The following is a 21,809-nucleotide window of genomic DNA, read 5'->3' as shown; positions in this document are numbered from 1 at the left end:
GGACATGTCAAGAGGTTTTTGAAACCATGTTTAAATTTTGTGTCCTTATGTCAAATCAAGACCAAGGAATGAAAAAGAGTGTATGGATAGTGATAAGATATGGATAGGATAAGCAAGACCAAGAATGGATAACAGACAAGGACTGAAGGTCGGGATTGGCTAAGGGATAGTGGCAGAAAGTTGCAATAAGATAGGGAATATGGATGAAAGGTTATAATAAGCAAATGGATAAAGACCAAAAGCTATGATGGACTAAAAGCTGCAAACAAGATGTATGATGCTCATGATGATCCTCAGCCTTGTCAAGATCAAAGGTGGAAAGAGAAACTGGACATGAGGGACAATAGGATATGAAGGGTAATGACAGGGGTTTGATAGGATAATGGAGGGCAATAGGATATGAAGGAGGAAACCTGCCCCCAAGTGTGGTGTGAAAGAAGTTCATAGATTATGCATGATGCTTGTTTGCCAGGTTTTCATCATGGTACTTTCCCAAGGTGCCTGTTTACCAGGTTTTCACCAGTGGACGAATTATTTTTGCTTTACTTTTTTTCTTTTGTCTTTTTTTTTTCTCACTTTTTTTTTTTTGTATTTTGACTTTTTCAATAGAAGATGGACACATGATAGGGGATGGAAGGACTCAAACATCTTTTTTTTGGATAGTAGCCTTGAAAAAAATGGACCATGACCTTTAAAAGTATGCTCAAATACGTTGGTAGGATAAGGACATGGAAAATAAGATGAACTAAGGCAAGGATTTATGCAAAGGATGGGATCAAAGGGATCGAAGGATGGAAAATATGCATTGGATAATGGATAGGGTATTGGAAGAAATGGGCTTCAGTGGATAGAAATGAAGGCAAGATCAACATTGGAACACACCTTGAGGGGTGATGGAGGAAAAATGGATCTCAGATTGTGAGATTTGGATGGAGGAATAGCTTGGGATTTTGGGACATAAGGGCCCAAAATGGATGAAGAAGGTGATGGAGGAACAAATTTGAGAGGTTTGGATGGAGGAATAGCAATTTTAGATGCCAATTTTGATGTTTCTTTAGGCTTTTGTACTTCAAGAAGCTACTTAGGAACCCACATTGTTTTTAATTTTTCATGCTTTTGTGGTTCATTGGAGTGCATTGCTAACACAAGGGATTTAGGAACCCATATATATTTTGACTTTGCTTTATTTTTCTCAGTGGGCCTTTGTAGCCTTTTGGATATTTCTTTTTCTTTATAGATCATATTGTTCTTTGTTTTGACATGTCGATTAGATTGGACATGTTGATCCTTGAATACATGTGGATTTTTAGACTTATGACTTTTATTCTTGGCATCCAAATTGCTTGGAGGGGGAAAGGAATGCATAGATGGATATGAATGAAATGGACTTCTTTTGGATTGATGAAATTTACTCAAGGATGTGTGCCTTTTCTGACCTTGCATAGAGGACGAAGGGATATAAGGACCTAAGATGGATGGAAAGTATGATGGGGAAGGGATATGTTTGGATTTTGAAGGGATGTTGGATTTAGTAGGGGTACCCACGTCTTGAGGAATTTCACTGAGGCCATGACCCTTAATATTTTCTTTAACATGAAGGGATTCTTTCTTATGGAGATCTACTCCTTTGCCTTTATGAATATCTTGACTTGTAGGATACTCTTTTCTTTGGGAAGAAGACGTGAGTCCATTATGAGGTGGATATGATATGAGAGAAATAATGAGATCACGAAGTGGATCAGATTGGACCAAAGAGGAAGAACCCATTATGCATGTCGAGGGTTCATGAACATCTTGTACTGACATGTTAGAATCATGAGGGGGATTAGGATCATGAAGGGGACTAGGATTGTGTAGTGGACATGGTTCAATGACAGGCTCTTCAAGAGATGGAATGGGAGAAATAATGGGATCATCAAAAGAAATGCGATCTTGGAGTGTATATGGAGCATTAAGACAAGGAGATGGAGGAACAAAAGGATCTTGTGGAGGATTTAAAGGAATAATTTGATCTTGACAAGGAGGAAGATCATTGGAATCCTCTTTAAAGGTTCTTTGCTCTTGACTTTTAATGGGATCATCGGAAAGGATGGAAGGAATATCTTGATCTTTCTTAGGAAGTGGAATGCCAATGGGATTTGAAAGGACATTTTTTTCATGAAATGGAAGGGGATCGTTTGGGATTGGAAGGACTAGGATATCTTGATCTTGCTCGGGGAATGGAGTGTCAATAGGACTTTGGATAGGATGGACAAGAATAGGGGAATCATCGTGAGTGTCTAGGAACATGGGGTCCTAGTCAAAAATTGGATGGGATGATAAGGTTTTAGGATCTTGATCTTGATCTTCTTTAAGACACGTTTCTTCATGCTCTAAATTATCCTCTTGACATGGGGTTGGACTTTGGATATGCATGGGAGATTCTGACAAGGGATCAATGTTTTGGCATGAAGGAAATGCACTTTGAACATTTGTGATGGATTCTGACAAGGAATCAATGCTTGAACATGAGGAAGAGGGACTTCGAATGGGGTCATCCAAAATAGGTAATGGCAATAAAGTGCATGGTGGCATTGGGTCTTGTATTTCTAAAACATGACAAGGATGTGCATCATGAATTGGATTATTTTGGCAATCAATTATGAATAGCCCTTGGATAATTTCATCCTTGGGTGTATTATTTGATGAGGACAATATGGAAGGTTCTTGTGAAACTTCTAAAGGTGTAGGGATAGATGCCACTGGAGAGTCAATTTGTTTGTGGGGGGATGAGGCATTGCTAGACATAAGTGTATTATTTTGATCTTCCTCAAAGAACTCACTTGGTAATTTCCTTAAGATCCTTGCAATAAAGCCACCTTTCTTTCAAGATTTTGACATGGTTGTATCTGGAATTTGAACTTGTTTGGAAAAGAGTTGGTTCTAGTCTGATGTCATGTTTTTATTTTGAGCTAGATGTTGATCAAATTAGTTTGACATGTTCAAAATTTGGCTTGGTGCATGTTGCAAGTTTTGTTTTTGAATTTGTGGTTGTGGTTGTTGACATTGATATGTTGATATTCCACCATTGGTTGAACTATTTGTGGACATCATATAGTTGGTTGGACATATCGTTGAAATTGGACCATTGGTTGTGTTGGTTGTATATGTTGGACCATTGGTTGTGTCTGTTGGAAATGTTGGAACTATTGAACAATTGGTTGTGATGGTTGAAAATGTGATTGGTAGTAAACACCTTCTTGTTCTTGTTGTGGAGGCACATAATGTTGTTGTCTCTTTTCTTGAAATTGTTTCATCATCTCTATTTGTGAGAGGAGAGCTAGTATGTTTGATCATTCGATAAGAGATCTTACATCAATTGGCTCAATCTTTGGATTTCGACCTGGAAATTTTTTAAACATTTTGGACATTTGTGATCTATTCTTCTCAATGTTTTTCACTTTTTGTTCCAAAATCTCCTTTTCTTGAGCTAGTTTCTCCTCTATTTTTTGTATTTGGACATTTAAATCATCATGATAAGTTTGATCCAAGTTATGAGACATGTAGAGATTGGATTGACATGTTTGATTTCTCAATTGTGATGACATGGCTTCGTAAGAAGGTTGAGATCTCATTTCAACAAACATGTCACTATGCAATGCAACTAATGGGATTGACAAATGCAACCTAAAAGGATGACAATGCAACTTAATGTTTTTGTTGTTTTTCAAGATTTGGACAAACTTTTTGGAATGCAAACCTAAAGACTCAACCTTGGGAAGTGGAAATGAAACCAAGACCTTAAAGGACAAAGGACCAAATGACAATAGGACAAATTGATAATGTCTCACCTATATGCTTGGATACTAAGCTAGGTTTGACAAAAATGATATTAATGAAAGGACAAATTTTAGACAAGGTCAAGACTCCCTAACAACAACTTAGGGTATCATCCAAAGTTTTGATTTTTCAAGTTTGACAAACCAAATTTTTGAGACTAAATGCAAGAAGGCAATGATTATGACAATGACTTAGGATATGAAATGAAAATGATCTAAGGATATGATATGAGAAGATGAAGCCAAGACAAGGTGACAATACAATGATAAGGATATACGAAGACCAATGACTTGGAATATGCAAAATGCAACCTAGGCAAGACCTAATTTTAGCATGACAAGGATAATGCACAAATGTCACCTAAATGGAAATCTAGCTTGGATATGACAATGAAATGCAAACTTAGGGAAATGATTTTGAACCTAAGTGAAAAATGAGGACGCTTGCAATGAAAAGGACTAAAATGAAGGGAGATGACAATATGTCCTAGGACCTAAGTTGGACTATGCAAACCCTAGCCTAAAGTGACATGAATTTTGAAACAAAGACATTCAATGTTTTGACAAGCCATGTTCAAATGTTGGATGAATACTTGGACAAATTTGGACTTTTGTTTGGATTTTGTTTTGAATTGAAGGTTGTTGATTTTGAAAACCCAAGTTGATTATGAGCACTTTTGAAAGTTTGTTTTTGATTTAGCCTTTGACAATCACGGAAGACAAAATGTTTGTTTGACTTTGACTCAAGACAATCAAGCACATTCACAACAAATCATATGGCTGGCAAGGGCAATATCTATTGAATCCTCTAACCATAAAATACAACACTCAGCCAGATAGCTAGACCCTTGGTAGCACTGGCTCCCCCTTACAATGCACTCACTTCTTGGGCATACCAAGCTTCGAGTTCAAGGGGCATCACTTCCCAAGAACTTGCTATCTCTAACTGAGGAGTACATGAGAGGTGTCTTCAGCATGCGCATATCACAATGCCTGAGCCAACAGATAGAAGGATTTTGGCATCTAAAAACAAGAGATTCTAGTAAGGGCATCCATTCGGGTGGGTATTGATCTGGTGAATAAATCATCGCAATACCATTCCAGCACCCGTTGTCTACAACTTTCATTACATCCATAGTTATTTAGAGCGGTTCGGAAGAGCTTGGCTTTAGCCCGTCACCACTTTGGGTCATTCCCTCTCACCAATGCCTATGCGAAGTGCCAAGCAAATCAGGAGGTAGGCCCAGTATCTAAAGGCTAAAAACACACAAACAAAATTAAAAAAAAGACATGATAAGCATTGATTTTTTTTTACCTTTAGAAAATCAAATGAGTTTATTGATTCATTTGCATCATAATTAAGACTAGATGAGATTAATTCCACATTAATTTGAAAAAGATTTGATCAATTTAAGCCATGATTAAATGCAATTTGTTGTTTATTTTAAACCCTTTGCATGCATGAAATATGGAATTTGTTGTTGTTATTTGATCCAAATCTTAATTAAAACTATGTGAGAATTGTAGGATTCATTCAAACCTCCTAATTAGGCCATGTGAAGATTTGTTGTTCATTAAATCCCTCTAATTAAACAATTTGAAGATTTGTTGTTCATTGCATGTTAAGAAATCCTGCATAAATCATTGTTTAGACTCCATAAAACCCACATGCAATAATAGATCCTATCATAAAACCTGCATGCAACAACATATTAGTGCAAAAAACCTGCATGCAACAATGGATTAGTCCAAAAAATACACATGCAACAACAAATTAGTTTTAAAAACCTGCATGCAATAATGTATTAGGACAAAAAACCTACATGCAACAATGGATTAGTCCAAAAAGCCTGCATGCAACAATGGATTAACACCAAAAATCAGCATGCAAAAACAAATCCACACATAAAACTTGCATTCAAATATCAGACTCACAAAATTGTCAGATTTACGTGTTCACGTCGGGTTCACCAGAAAATGTAACTAGGAAAATGGAATGCATCAAAGCAATATCAATTAGCTAACCACAAAGCTAAATTGCAATGAAATAAAATCCTAATTACACTCAATAGAAGCATTGAAAACAAGACATTCAAAATACATAAAAATCCATCACCAATGTCTTTTCCAATTGACCTCCATTGTCCTTCTTTCTCCTCCAAATAGCGGATTTGTGTGGATCTCACCTACAAGTGCAAAAGCATGAAGCAAGATTGATTTTGATAGCGTGAGGATACTAGAAGCGTGGTTGATTGATTCGATCCTTTGATTGAAGAAACTCATCCAATTTATAGACAAATTGGAGAGAGGACAAGATTAGCATGAAATTGATATTTTACGCAATTGATTTCAAAAATGGCAAAATTGAGTTGAAGGAAGAAGGTTATGACACCTTATATGTCATGAATTATGACATATTGCCAATGCAAAGGTTAGAGGACTAAAAGCTTTATGACATCTTGCTATGCCAATAATATGATGCATGAGAAATTCATGCTTCCACCGAAGCACAAAAATAGGGAGAGACTAGAGAGGAATTGATTAGGTGGAAATTGAATTTAGAAAATGAGGTGGAAATTAGGAATGAGGAAAATTAGAAATAAGGTTAGAAATGATGAATTGGAAATTAGGAAATTAGAAATTGATGAAATTAGAAAATTAGGTGAATTAATTAATAATTTTTCATTCATTAATTAATTCACAAAAAGAGGGGGAATTAATTAGCCAATTAAATAAATATTTAATTGTGACAAGAAGACTTAGGATAAATAAATAAATTATTTAACCTAGAGGGAAAATGACAAACAAGATTAAATGAATAAATCATAAAACCCTAAAAGATGAATTAGAAATGCAAGGACGACAATTAGGTCTTGACAAAAGATAATTGATGTAGGGTCGATTTGATCATGATTCTGACTGACAAAGGACTAGTGTTGATAAATGATTAAAATTGGTTGACAAAAATCAATGACAAATTGACCAAGATTGACAAGGAGATCAAATTGAAAAGCGCCAATTGACATGATTAAAGAAGACAAGGATCGATGACGAATCGATTGCAAAATGACAAAATTGGCAAGGACAAGGATCGATGACGAATCGATCACAAAATGACAAGATTGACAAGGACAAGGATCAATGACGAATCGATTGCAAAATGACGTCATTGACAAGGACAAGTATCAATGATGAATCGATCGCAACAATGACGTGATTTCACAAGGACAAGGATCGATGATGAATTGATCACAAAAATGACAATATTGACAAGGACTAGGATCGACCAAAATCATGACTAAAGATTTGTTATCAACAAGACCTAATTCAAAAGCGATAAAAATGAGGAATGCAAAAGAAGGACTCGATGCTCGCAAATGATAAAGACCAAGTGCGCAACATAGAAGAAATGTTAATGCGACGCAAGAACCCTAAAATATGGCAATGCGCAAATGTTAAAGTATGACTTCGTAAGCGTTGACCATTTTTAGATGTCTACAGGATGCATAAGTGGTGTTGGTGTGGCTTCTAGATGGAATTAAGGATGTTGAAGGTGATCATTGGTTGAGCTTCAACTGCTTGAAGACATAGCTTTGGCGTGGTGGACCCAGAATAGGTCTGGTACCTATCTAGGTTATGAATTGGTATCATGTTAATGTGTTCTCTACATGTTATCAGGATGTTTTATGGATTGGTTAATATTGTTTTGGTCTAAGATGACATGGCATGTCATTGTAATGTGGATGTATGTAATGATCTTATTGTAATATCTTTTAGATGGCCGACCTAATTTGTTTAGGCCTTAGGGTTTATATAAATGATGTAAGGTCTCATTGTAGATCGAATGGAAAAGGATATGGAATGAAATGCAATATCATATGCAAAGGAGTTTTGGTTGATCATAGGTGATTAAATTGGGTTTAAGGAAGAGGTTAAAGGCCTCCAGTATTATAGCTTAACCGAGACTGTAATTAGGCACGGTAGATGCTATCTCTAGCAGTTCACTCTATTGGATTGTTGTCCAAGTATCTTGAGGTGGTTATAACCTCTTTGTAGTCAGTGAGACTCTTTGGTAATGAGCAGCACGCTCTAGGCAGTGTGCCTTCCTGCATGTGCAAACCCCTTATTGTATCACATACTTTCTGCAGAAGTATCATTTGATCATGGGTAGGCTTCCCACCGTGGTTTTCCCTTTACTGGGGTTTCCACATACAAATCATGGTGTTATGTGTTATGGTTGCATTGTGTTAGTTCTCTATTTTATTCTTAAGTTTTATTCCTTATCGGTATCTTTTTCTGTTATTCTGGTACTTAATGTTTATGTGCACTGGTTTAAGGTTGTGAAGTGGATTAATTGATATAATGTGTTAACAACTGATTCACCCCCCCCCCTCTCAATTGTTAGTAGATTATATATTTTCTTCCATTACAATCTGCAACCTACTTGATTACTTAATCATTATGAGATGCACTATACTCTAACATGATATGTTTACTCTTTCCATGCAAGAATAACCCCCTTTTTATTAAATTCAATTTTATAACCAAATCCAATTGTGCTTAATTATTTATCCATTTTCTATCTACATGATCTTATTCATTTATAATGATAATGTAATACTTAATGCATGAACATAATCCACTTTACATATCTATCTTATCCATGCTACACATGCATTCATATTCCTAGCATGATCAATTTTTTATCTTGAGTTCCAAATGCATGATGCAAGAGTCCTAATGCCTTTCTTTAGTTTAATCATCTTATGTGTTATGCATACTTTCCTAACTTCCAATGAAATCATGTGAATGACGTTACCAACTAACTTGATATCAATAATCAACCATAATTCCTTCATTATTTTCATTTTGTTTACTTATGGTTCTATCATATATTAATTTACATCCTAGATGATAGGATGAAATATAAACCAATACAGATAACCCATCGCATGATTCTATTCTATCTCAAGTATGATTCCATTACAATATCTAGGGACATGAAACCCATTTACTTTTATTATACAAAATCATCACCATACATCTCATAGTCTCATTATTACAAATCATGTCATAATCTTAAGTTTCCAACTACAATACAAGTACAATTACAATCATATGAAGAATACATCATGAGTATAAATCATTCCTAACACATGTTTTCCTCTTCTTTTGCAAGGTATTATATTACATGAATCCAAGATATCCATTACATAAATCTGCTACATGAATATCCATAAGTTGCAACAATGGGAAGAATCCAATCCACCCACAAAGAATCCATAAGAATAGCCCAATGGTTGAAAAGCACCAACCACCCAACCATGTGGAACCAAAGGAACCACCCCCCATGCTAGGAGATGACACAAGGTCCCAACACACACTCTAGACCTAAGCTTGAACCTAACAACCAAGGAGACTAAACAATACAAGGACTGTCGAGTTGGAACCAACCACAAACAATCACAAAAAGAAACTCCCATAGGCTTACAAATCATCAAGTCATAAATGCAAATCCACAAGGCATATTCACAATCAACAAGGGGACACATGTAGGAGTGGAGTGTCATCACATGACATCCTCTAACATAACATATACTATAACATAAGGCACAATCTTGATGGACATGTGGAGCCATCTCAACCTATGAGAGATCAAGGGAGATTGACTTACCACCACAGTGGCCTTCCCAATCTCATCCTAAAACATCCTTCCTAGGATCAAGTCATGGGGATCAACTATTCATTATCTTGATTAGTGAATTATTTACCCATCTCATTAATTTATTATTATGTTATCACATTTTTACATCATGGTAAACTTCCATTGTGCCTTGGCGGTCTAGAATTCATGTATCCTTACAAGGAACCTCATGCAAGCCTATCTCTCGTGACCTTGATCATCACAAGGAAGCCCACACCCTCTAACATGTTCCCAAAATAAAATCTCAACAAGAGGCTCATAATCAACATGAAAATCTAAATCCATATGAAACACCATGCAACCATAACTCATGCATGATCATCCAATTGCCATAATGTCAAGTAAAGAAATAAAGAGCCTCGTAGCAAATTAATACATCAAGGACCACAAAAGGCCATCAAAATCTGCCACAATCATGAAATAGAAGCTACAAAAAGGCACATTCACTTTCTAGTTCAAAAACAACAAAACTTCACCACTCAAGCATGACTCGTTAACATGGGAAAAGAGAACAAACTTATCAACAACAAGCTTAGGAAAGATAAAAAAAGCATAAATCCATAGAAACATTTCAAATCTGATCAAGACCAATTTGAAGAACATCAACAGACCTTAATCAAGCCTCTCGTATAAAATCAAATCCAGAAATCCAAGACAAACTAAGCAAAACTGATCAAAATACCAAATACAGGCAGTTCAATGCTTATGTTACGCAGAGTAGCGCATATGCTCAACTTTGCAATGCCTTCACCGCACCTAATAGTGCATTCAAAAACTCATACAATGCCTGCATGATATGAAACATCGCATATACTAAGGAATAGAGAATTCACAATGCATTTACTAATGTTTTTAATTCATTTACAAAGAGAAATAGCGCATTTATAGTATTAGCGCAAATGCTTTAAATGGACATAAAACTCAAAAAATTTATGACATGAAAATAAAATTAAGTACTTAACAAAAAGGATCGAAACCAAGACTCATAAGGTTTCCTAGAACATAAGAATTGATAGGTATAAACAAAATAATTAAACATAAACAATAAGCCAAGATTCAATAGAATTTGCATTCATGGCAAGCCATTGAAAACAACTCCAGAACTCACAGGAACTCCAATACAATAAAAAGTAACCATCATCAAACCTTTTCACTCACACATGGAAAATTAATGCACTTTCAACCAAACCAAATAGGTTAATTCAGAAGGAATTTACAGAGGGAAGAATAATTGCAAAGTCGTAAGCAACAAACATAGAGAAAACCCAAAATGATATTTGGCAACACAACTATATAAAATACTAAAAATGCAAAGTCCCTTTCCAAACATATTTCTTAAAAATATCATGAATCTACAAAAACAAAATATAAAACTACCCAAGCTCCCGGAAGACATTTGCAAACACGGAGCATACACAGAACAGTAAAGCTAAAAATACAAAGAGTAAAAGAACTCCAACCTGCAACTCGTGTGATGGAAGATAGTTGAAGTAGAGCTCCAAAATCCAAAAGACAAAACAACAATAACTCCAGCAATCCAAAGCTAGAACCAAAAATAAAAATTGTATAAACTTCTCAGAGAGTTCAACCCGAGAACAAGCTTGAAAAAACAAATAAAAAGCCATTCAAAAACTCTAAAACCCTAGCCTCTATGAGAACCAATCAAAATATTCCATTATGGAGTATATTTATTTATTTTTAAGTACGCCAGGGGTATCCCTGCGACCCAACCTGCCTTACCTTGGCATTATGGAGTATATTTTACCAACCACCATATATTATAATTTCTCTCTCTCATTTTGAATTCACCCAATGAGAATAAAGGGTAGGTAAAATATATATAAAACATGTTGTACAAACCAAGTGGGGGAATATTATTATTTTTATCCTAAGGTATTTATACACCCCAACTATAAACAAAGGTCAAACTAAATAAATAAATTAAAAACCATAAATAAATAACCCGAATTGGGATTAATAAATAAATAACTCAAGCTCATAAAATAATTAAATAACCAAATAAAATATTAACCATTAAATAAATAAATAAAACTATCAACAACATATAGTCATAAATAATTAAATAATTAAATATCAAATAAAAGATCAAACCTCAATAAGGATTAAACGATAGATATTAAATAAATCTTAAACATCATAAAATAAATGAACAATAATCATCAAGTAATTAAATATTCAAAAGTCAACAATTCAATAAATTAAATTAAACATTAACAACCATATAATCTCACACCAATTAATTAAATAAATCAACCATAACTAGCATACTCAAAAGCCACAACTCACTAACTGACATGACAAATTACGTCAGGACGTTGATGACTCACCATGAACAACTTAGACCTAGAGTATGTGAAGGGAACTCATGTCATTTTCTGGACCACATGCCATTGGGATTTAAAGACATGCTCAGACCTGTGGAGCCAAGTGGAGTCGGTGTCTGGTACCTGCGGATCCTACAACCACAAAGCAACGATACAACATGTGCATATATCTTATACCATGCAAGTGATAGGTAATCGCAATGGCACATCTCGCTCATAGTGAGTGATGTGACATCGTCCCTCTCACGAAGAGAGTCATACAATAATCAAACATGTCTCATAAACATCTCATCATATGTAATCATGAAATAGGGTTAGTGTAATCATAATAGCATCAAATCCATATTCAATATAAATCATCAATAATCCATCAACATAGTAATGCATATATAATCCATCAAATCACATCATCAATAATGATAGCATCATCATCCATATAAACCATCAAAATAACATATGTCCAAGCAATGTCTAGCATCGTAATGAGTATTGAAACACATTTATAATCATAATCTAAAACATCATAAAGAGTCTAGATAAGTCTATTATGCACGAAATAAAAGTCAAGTCAAGGAGGGACACTACATATACTCTAAGTGAAGATGCTCACATTTGGTATATTAACTTACCTACCAGTTCGATAACAACATGGGATTTGTTAGAAGTTGCATTCCTATCAAGATTCAAGGCACCTATAGATCCTGCTACATTATATCATCAGCTTGCCTTAATTCATCGAGAGACAAATGAAACAATTAGTAGTTTTAATGATGGATTTCACAGAGCTTACTCAAATCTTGAAGCCCCATACACATTAGCTGAGCCTACCACTTTCTCATTATATTATAAAGTTGTAGATCCCTTAACCTCAATGTTTGTAATGAGGAAACTCCCAAAAATTGCAACCTTGTCTAGGGTGTACGCCGAAGCCATAAATGTTAATAAGGAAATGAGATGGTTTGGATATGGTCTAGCCACCGAAATTGGTTATAATAACATGATAGTACCGGTAGGAAATACTGTAGCCCCATCCATGCATGGGGTAAGGCCAGTCGGGTTTCCCCAAAGCACTTTTCCAAACCAAGCAGTTTCAGATAATAACAAAGCTATAGTAATACATCCTGGACCAGCTATCACTGAAGTGACCCCAAACAGTGGAGGTTATTTCTTCTCATAGACTCCCGAGGTAAACAACCAGGAAGATCATAGTAATAAGGAAGAAATTAAGGAAATCTCTGACATATTAAGGAAATTGACTACGGAAGTGTCCTACTTGAGAAGTCAAAATTACAATAATAGAGGTTATGACCAAGGGAATTTCAACTCACAACAAAGGTACAATCAAAGTTGACCTCCGAGACCTTGGAATTATTGACCAATAATGGAGAGATAGTCTCACCTTTAGATTATCCTCTAGCCGGGGAAAATAATCCCCCTGCCAAAATCAATTTGATAGGATGTGCCTTGACTAATTGGTGCAGAATTCATAATACTGTAGGACATGCAGAGAAAGATTGCTCACAGTTCAAGATAGAAACTAATATATTCCAATCTAAAGTCATGAACTTACAACACTCGGAATAATTTAGTGAAAAAAATTCATGTAGGGAAATTTTCCCAGCCAACTATGACATTGCTTTACTTTTAGAAAGCCCTAGACAGTCAACAAGTCCGATACAAGAAAATCCAATGGTGGAGAATATTGGAAATATTGGGGAATTCACTAATTTGGTAGTGGAATCATATATATTTCCTTTCCAGTGGGAAGATTCCTCCGAGTCAAAAACTGAGGAAGTTCGTGCTACACAATAGTATCGTAAAGGGAACACCTATAATTTGAAAAGTAAAACTTATAACAAGCCTAGGGAGCCTTTGATAACTTTGGTACCACTAAATAATTAGCAAACACCTCCCGATCCTCAAGCAAATAACCTACCGATCACCCTCGAAGAAAATAAAGTTTACAAAACCCTAGGAGTGATTAAAACGGGTAAGTTTGAAGTTAAAGGTAACGATACAAGTGTCGAACAATTGATGAATTACTTAGTAGAAGAAATTAAGAAAGTTAAAGTAAATTTTTCCCTGACAGAATTGTTGAGAACACCTATTATTAAGAATGATTTCCTTAAAGGATTAGAAGAGCGTGTATGGAAAGAAAAGAGTGATCATAGGGAGAAGGAACCTAAGATCAAAGAAAAATAAATTATGCCTGCTGATGAAGCACATGTGGCAATATATAAAGGCAAGTCAAAATTTTGCCATTCTTGTTAACCCTGAGGATATTCGGGAAGAAATTACATAATTATTTAATCAACTCTAGGGCATCCATAAATGTCATGCCACTAGCTATTTGTCAAGAATTAGGTCTGACTCTAGCAAGGTCAAACCCTAAAGTAACTCAGCTAGATCGGACAAAAGTGAACGTGATTGGAGAATTGACAAATATACACATGCAATTGGCATTGGACCCGAGGATACAAGGTTTCATGGATATTCAGGTAGTGGGTATGCTTGATGGGTACGGGATTCTACTAAGTAGAGACTGGCTGAGAATGCTAAATGGATATTTACATACAAATTTCTCTCATATGTAGTTACCATGGAAGGGAGTTCCAAATCAGATTATAATAGAGTCTGAACCTCGGGTGAAGCTAATGGTCACTGATTATAATCAAGAAAATGAGGTACTTCATCTTGAAGTAGAACCTGGAGTTTACACTATAAAGTCATAGATGGATGAAATATGTGTGTTTGAAACAAAAACCATTATAGAAGGTTTACCATACACAAACATGTTGATTGAATCGGGTAATGAATGTTCTGATGAAGAAAAGGATATATTAGACATGTTCAAAGAGATGGTTGCTCATAAAGTTCATATCTACATACAACATGGGGAACCGTTAGAATCCATACTATTGATTGATTGGTGTAGGGTCCATAATACTACACATCCTGAAACTTAGTGCATACTATGTTTAACTGTGCTAGACAATAAATGGATTGGAGGTAAAGTGACACCAAAAGGAATGAGTCCTCTAAAGATTGATAAGTCTGAAATTAGCGGGGAAATTAAGAAATCAAAAGAAAAGGAAACTTCTCTGAATTGTAGAGAATATCCTGAAGTGGGAAGATGTAAAGTAGATTCCAAAGATGGAAAATCTCCCGCATTGAGAGAAGACAAGGTCTGGACATTAAAGTTTCATGGATCAAAATCTAAGCAAGGCATAGGCATAGGAGTGGAATTGACTAACTTGAAAGGAAAATCATTCTTGGCCACCTACAAACTTTAGTTTCAATGTACTCACAACATTACGAAATATGAAGCATTTATATATGGTTTATTATTAGCCATAAAGAAAGGAGTGTGGATATTAAAAGTAATGGGGGATTCAGAGTTAGTGGTTAGACAGATAAGAAAATAGTATGTTTGTCGATACAAAAAGCTTGCTAACTACCAACATTGAGTATGGGATTTAATAGATTTTCGAAGCTTTTAACATTGAACATATCCTGAGAAAGTTTAACAAAAGAGCAGACGCTTTGGCAGTGGCAACAAGTTCACTGGAACTATTAGAGTATTCCAGATTGAAGAAATTTATAGTAGAGTTGGTTCCAAATCCATCAATACCTAATAACATGTGAAACCTGCAAGTTTTTGAAGATGATCACCACATCAGGGAATTTATTAAAAAATCTGGTATTTTTGAGGCACAAATGATTGATGAAGATGATCAGTCGAGTGATGAAGTGGAAAAATCACCTGAAATTTTGAAGTGTAATAATATCCCTAAAGGCATAGTATAATTAGAAAGGTTATTTGATATAGATCAAGTTCTAAAATAGAAAAGCTTGCCTAAAACAGAAGGAGACAAATTCCAACAGTATAATCTAGATACGGCAAAGTAACATAATGTTTTAATAGGAAAGGTTTGTACTGAGAAAGGAAGGGATAACATAATACAAGCACTAAAATATTATATACATATCATCGCCTGGACATATGAAGATTTGAAGACATATGACACATCTATTATCACTCATACAATTCCTTTGAAACTTGATGCAAAGTCATTTCGATAGAAACAAAGACTAGTGAATGCTTTAATAGAGCTCCTAATCCAAAAGGAAGTACAGAAATTGCTATCAAAAAGAATAATATTTCTTGTTAGGCATTCAACTTGGGTTGCGAACCTGGTTCCAATTCGTAAGAAAAATGGAGATATAAGGTTATGCATAGATTTCATAAACCTAAATCGAGCTTCAGAGAAAGACAATTATCCACTGCCACCTTTAGACAAAGTGCTACAAATAGTTAATGGGTCCCAAATGATGTCTTTTCTAGATGGATTTTTGGGATACAACCAAGTTATGGTTGATAAACACGACAAGTTAAAGACTGCATTTACCACAAAGTGGGGAACCTTCGCCTACATAAGGATGCCAATTGGGTTGATAAACATCAGAGAAACATTCCAAAGGGTGATGGATATTGCATTCAGAGATTCGGTCGGCAAGTGCATAATAATTTACATGGATGATTTGATTGTGTTTTCAAAGGATAGGTCCACACACGTACAAGATCTGTAGAAAGTGCTAAAGAAATGCGAACAATATGGGATATCTTTAAATTCAAAGAAATGTATGTTTGGGGTGACAGAGGGAAAGTTGTTAGGACATATAATCTTTGAGGCTGGAATCTTGATAGAGTTAGTGCCTTGATGAAGTTGCAAACCCCAAATAGTAAAAAGGAGTTAAAATCATATTTCGAAAAGATCAATTTTGTCTGCAAATTCATTACAGTTTTTGTGGAGATATTACAACCATTGAACACAATGTTTAAAAAGGAGGATAAAATAGAATGGACAAAACAGGCATGAGAAGCTTTTGAAAATGTAAAGAAATAAATAGAAGATAACAAACCCTTCTATATCTACTCATTTGCTTCTGAGCATACTTGTGTCACGGTACTAACATAGAAAACTGAGATGAAAGAGAAAAATCCTATATTATTTATGAGTTGTCCATTCAAAGATACGGAGTTGAGATACATAAATGTTGAAAAACATGCTTTTGCATTAGTAAAAGCAATCAGAAAATTTAGGCATTACATTCTAAGGAGCAAAGTTATCGCAATTGTGCCTAACGCATCAGTGAAAACCCTTCTAATACAAAATGAGATAGGAGAGAGATGGGATAAATGGATTACTGTCATACTAAAGTTCGATATAGATATTGTCCCAATGAAGTTGGTAAGAGGACAAGATTTAGTTCAAGCAATTGCGGAAATAGACCCGCAACTGATAAGCTAGCAATATATGCTTAATGACAAAAGGTGAGATGATTGGTATGAAAATTTGACGCATCTTCTCATCATGGGTCATTGTCTAAACCATTTGAATATATCACAACGTAGAGTGTTGAAAGTCCAAACACAGAATTACATGATAAAGAATGGAAATTTGTTCTGCAGAGATCATGTGGGGGTTTACTTGAGATGTGTAAGTAAAGAATAATCAAAGAAGATCCTTTATGAATTTCTTGATAAATTTGGTAGAGGACATAAAGGACATCTGGCTACAACCCACGCAGTATTAAGGGTAGGATATTACTGGCCCACTATCTTCAAAGATGTTTACCAACACATACAACATTGCCATGTTTTTTAAATCCATGCAGATAAAGGAAAATATTTAGCATAACCATTACAATCTGTAACAGAAGCATGACCATCTATGCAATGGGGCATGGATTTCATTGGAATGATAAATCCTCCATCATTGACAAGACACCAGCATATCTTAACTCTAACAGATTATTGTACCAGGTGGTCTGAAGTGATAGCATCAAGGAATTGCTCTATGGATGTTGTTATTCAATTTCTAGAAGACAACATCATCACACGTTTTAGAGTTCCAAATTTCCTGGTATGTGACAATGGCCTTGCTTTCACATCTTTAAAATTTTCTGATTGGGCATTTGAACTAGGCATTATTTTAAAGTTTTCTTTGAATTATTATCCTCAAGGTAATGGTTTAGTAGAATCCACTAATAAAAGTCTAATAGATGTCATTAAAAACTGTTAAGTAAGAACCCAAGAGGGTGGCATGTTGTTTTGAGATATGCATTATGGGACTATAGGACAAGAATTAAAAATAGCTTGGGAAATTCCCCATACCATATTGTCTATGGCTTAGATCCAGTAGTACCCACGAACCTAGAAGTACCCACATTAAAATTTATCCAAGAATACTTGGGGTTTGAAAACAAGGAAGAAGCAAGATTAACTCAATTGTTAAACCTAGATGAAAAGAGAGATAAAGCCACCGAATGTATGAAAAAACATCAAGAAACTATAATAAGATGGTTTGACAAGCATGAGAAGGTAAAAGCATTTTATCTAGTGGACCTGGTGCTTCATAGTGAAAAATCGCAAGATGGAAAATGAGTGTTTGGAAAATTCTCACCTGTATGGTCAGGCCTATACCAAATATAAAAAATTATAGGGGATAAAGTGTTTAGGTTATCAACTTTGTAGGAGAACCCCTCACATTTCCTGTCAATAGGCAATTCTTAAAATATTACTTTTAAGTTGCAGAGCGAGCAAAATAATTTGGTAAGTAGGTGTAAATTCGATTTAAGCTAGAGTTAGTGTTAGATTAGTCAGAGTGAATCCCTTAGCGGATTGAGAAACCAAGCATATTCAACAATGGAAGCAATCATTTAAATTTAGAGCCAAAATATACAGATTTCATTTATCATCGTGGAAATATGTGCATGTCTCAAAATTATCACCCAAAATGTACAAAGTTAATAGTCGCAAGGAAAAAGTCTGAGACTATGAGAGATCAGAGCTAATAGTCGTAGGTCAAAAAAGTGAAAACAAACTTTCAGTTGTCAAGAATAATCAGCCACATCAAAAATTCAAATTTATCGATCCCATCAGCGTCCGGGATCAACTCGAAGTATTGCTTTAAGTATTGGCAGGCATGAAAAGATCTTTTCCTATGGTCCTATTAGTTTAGAAACCACTAAGAAATTTCAAAAACTGGCACCAGAACTGGTGAAACCCATAAATCTACAACATCTTGGGGTATAGGTATGCCATATCCAGAGAGGGCTACTTCCAAAATCACATCTAGCCTGCCAAGAAAGTCGGGATGCAACAGATGGTCGCACAAGTCCAAAACTATATTATCATCTTCCCCCAAATCCAGCAAAGAAGCTATGAAGCGGGATGCAATGTTAGAATTCACCCTGTATCTAGTGGTCAAAGTTAAGAATTCATGCCCTAAGATCCATTTCACTTCTCTTTCAACTAAATCAGCATCTCGGATGTCACTAAGCATAAATACGCGATGCAGATGACGACTAGTAATGGACCCTAAGAAAGATAACTGACGAGCATTGCTAGTTAAGCATATAGCACAGTCAACCAACAAAGGAAGTTCACGAGCCATGGCTGAAGGAAGCTTGCATAAGAAGCATAAACTAATTATGATAAAGTATGAAAACAAGAGTTGCAGGATTGAAATAAATAGAGGTTTCAAGTGAGATGATATAAATGCTTGTCTTTTCATACATACTTGAAATAGCACCAAACTGGGAAAGTTTGAATTCCAAGAGTGACATCATAGTGATGAGAAATACAAAAGTAATATGGTGGAGGCTGAAGTGCCAAGTGGTTCAGAGACTCAAAAATTGTCGTAAGAAGCTGACACGAGCTACAATTAATGATTTGAAAAGAGATTATAAAAAAGAATGTCGCATCGGCTCGCACATATGAATTGTCTCAAAAATTAAAATTCCTTAATACACAATAATCAAGGTTTGATCACCAATAAAATATCCTTAAATGAGGTAGCTTGCTCATTCCAAAAGTAGGCAAAGACTAATGATTTCTTCTTTAGGATGAACTCTTATCCAAGTGCTTGAGTGATCAAAATATAGTTAAGTTGTAAGCAACATGGCATCAAATGTTGCAGACTGAATAAAGTATGTCAAGAATCTCTACAAACAATTGACATTAAAGAGTCCTTTGAAAACATTATCAGTAAGGATAATGATTTTTGAAGTGAAAATCAAGAATCATCCTCAAGACTTAAGCCATCCAAGAATTTGAAAAGTAAAGACAAATTCAAAGAAAAATTCTTTAAAAAGAAAAGCTATGCAATACCTGAGGTAAAAGATCCCAAAATATTGCTTCAAATGAGCTCAAAATTTATATCAAAGCAATTGAAGTAGAGAAAAATAAAATTAAAAAATGGCAAAGATAACTTACTGAGGCTATAGACGCTTGACTGGCAGTAAGACAATATCAATAAAAAAATAAAATTGAGGAATGATAATTTATAATAGCTTGACAAAATCACTACTTTATTGATAGACTTTCAAAGGAAGGAATGAATCATGAGCACACACTTGAGAAACTTGACAAAACTTCATGGAATAGAGAGAGTTTGATGTCTGTGGGGTGAAAAGCAAAACTATTCTCCAAAAAAACCTTAAAGCACATTAGATACAAATTCATCTTAAAGTCTAAACCAAAGAGTTTCTAGTTAAGAGTGGAGGGTGGCAAGTTGTTGTATGAAAATACAACATGTCCCCTTTAGGCTATGAAAATGGGGACCCACCAAAAAAATTTCTTTCGGGCCATGTAATTCGAGAGATGAGGAATACAGTCACATGGATAAAGGTGATTGTGGAGATGAATGGGCACTTCGAAATAGGCTAAATGAAGAAAAGGCTAAAAGTTCCCGACAGCCACTTTCCCCCGCAAAAAGGTAATCGCGAAAAATATTGGATTTTTAAAAGAATTGTGGGATGAAAAGATGAGAGAAACAAAAGTTAAAATTTCTTCATGGCCCAATGTTCTATAGCATTAAATTAGTTAACAAGAACGACTGGAAGTGCAGGTACTTTGTAAAGGTTAATCATGGCAAGTGTGAATCCGAAGTTAAGTGCTAGCCAAACCCCAAAGGAGAAAAGGTAAAATCATCCCGCAAGTATATAGTCAGACTAAAAGTAATAAAAGTAGGTAGAAAGTGTCATCATAGACGAATGGTAAAAGACCATTGGTAGTGTTGAGAAGTATTGCAAAGAGATTGCAATGTTGGATTGTAGCATAATAAATGGTTTGTGTAAGCACTTTCTATGGCAAAACACGTGTCAGCATCCTTAGAAGGAGGTACTCTGACCCAAGAGTGCGAAAATGCCATAGTGACCATTAGATATAGGTTTTTTTTCGAATTTCCCTCCAAATAGGGTTTTTCGTGTCATTAGCTCACCATGCACCGAATTAAGCGTAAGACATGGTCGATTCCTAAATGGGAAGTGAGAGTAGTGGAATAAATTATTCAATGGTACAATTTGCAATTCTATAAGCTACAGGTAATACTGGAGTGGATACATGAGCAAGCATAGAGTATCCCAATGATTAGTATACTCAGATTCTTCTAGCAATTCTATCAGCGAAGCAGGTAAGTACCTTAACTTAGCTCAGTGAATTTGTACAAATGGATGTCAATTGAGAATAGAGTAAGACTAAAAGGAAATCAAGTTTGAATTGTTTAAATATTCAAAATATAAGATTTATAAAAATAATGTAGGGAATGTAAGCAAGGAGAACAAAAAATGAGGTAATGGGTACCAGGAAAGCTGAGTAAAGAGGGAATTTGATTGGAAATTTCTGCAAATAATATCCAATACCAAGTTTTATTTGGATATCCATTTAGGAGATTGCAACCTCATTGATATCATCGACAGGATGATGAAATCTATTGCCACAGATGAAATGAGGAATATGGGGCAAAGTGGTTTGATACAGGCTGCAGGGTTTTCGGTCGCTACAAACACACATGATCTAGTCAAGCAATGCATCCACATTATGATGGAAACAAAAGACAGGTCATTTATAATCACAAAGTATATGTAGACATAACA

The sequence above is a fragment of the Cryptomeria japonica genome, chromosome 8, assembly GCF_030272615.1.
Source record: "Cryptomeria japonica chromosome 8, Sugi_1.0, whole genome shotgun sequence".
Lineage (NCBI taxonomy): Eukaryota > Viridiplantae > Streptophyta > Pinopsida > Cupressales > Cupressaceae > Cryptomeria > Cryptomeria japonica.
The sequence above is the reverse complement of the archived record's forward strand: the minus strand, read 5'-3'. Positions refer to the sequence as shown.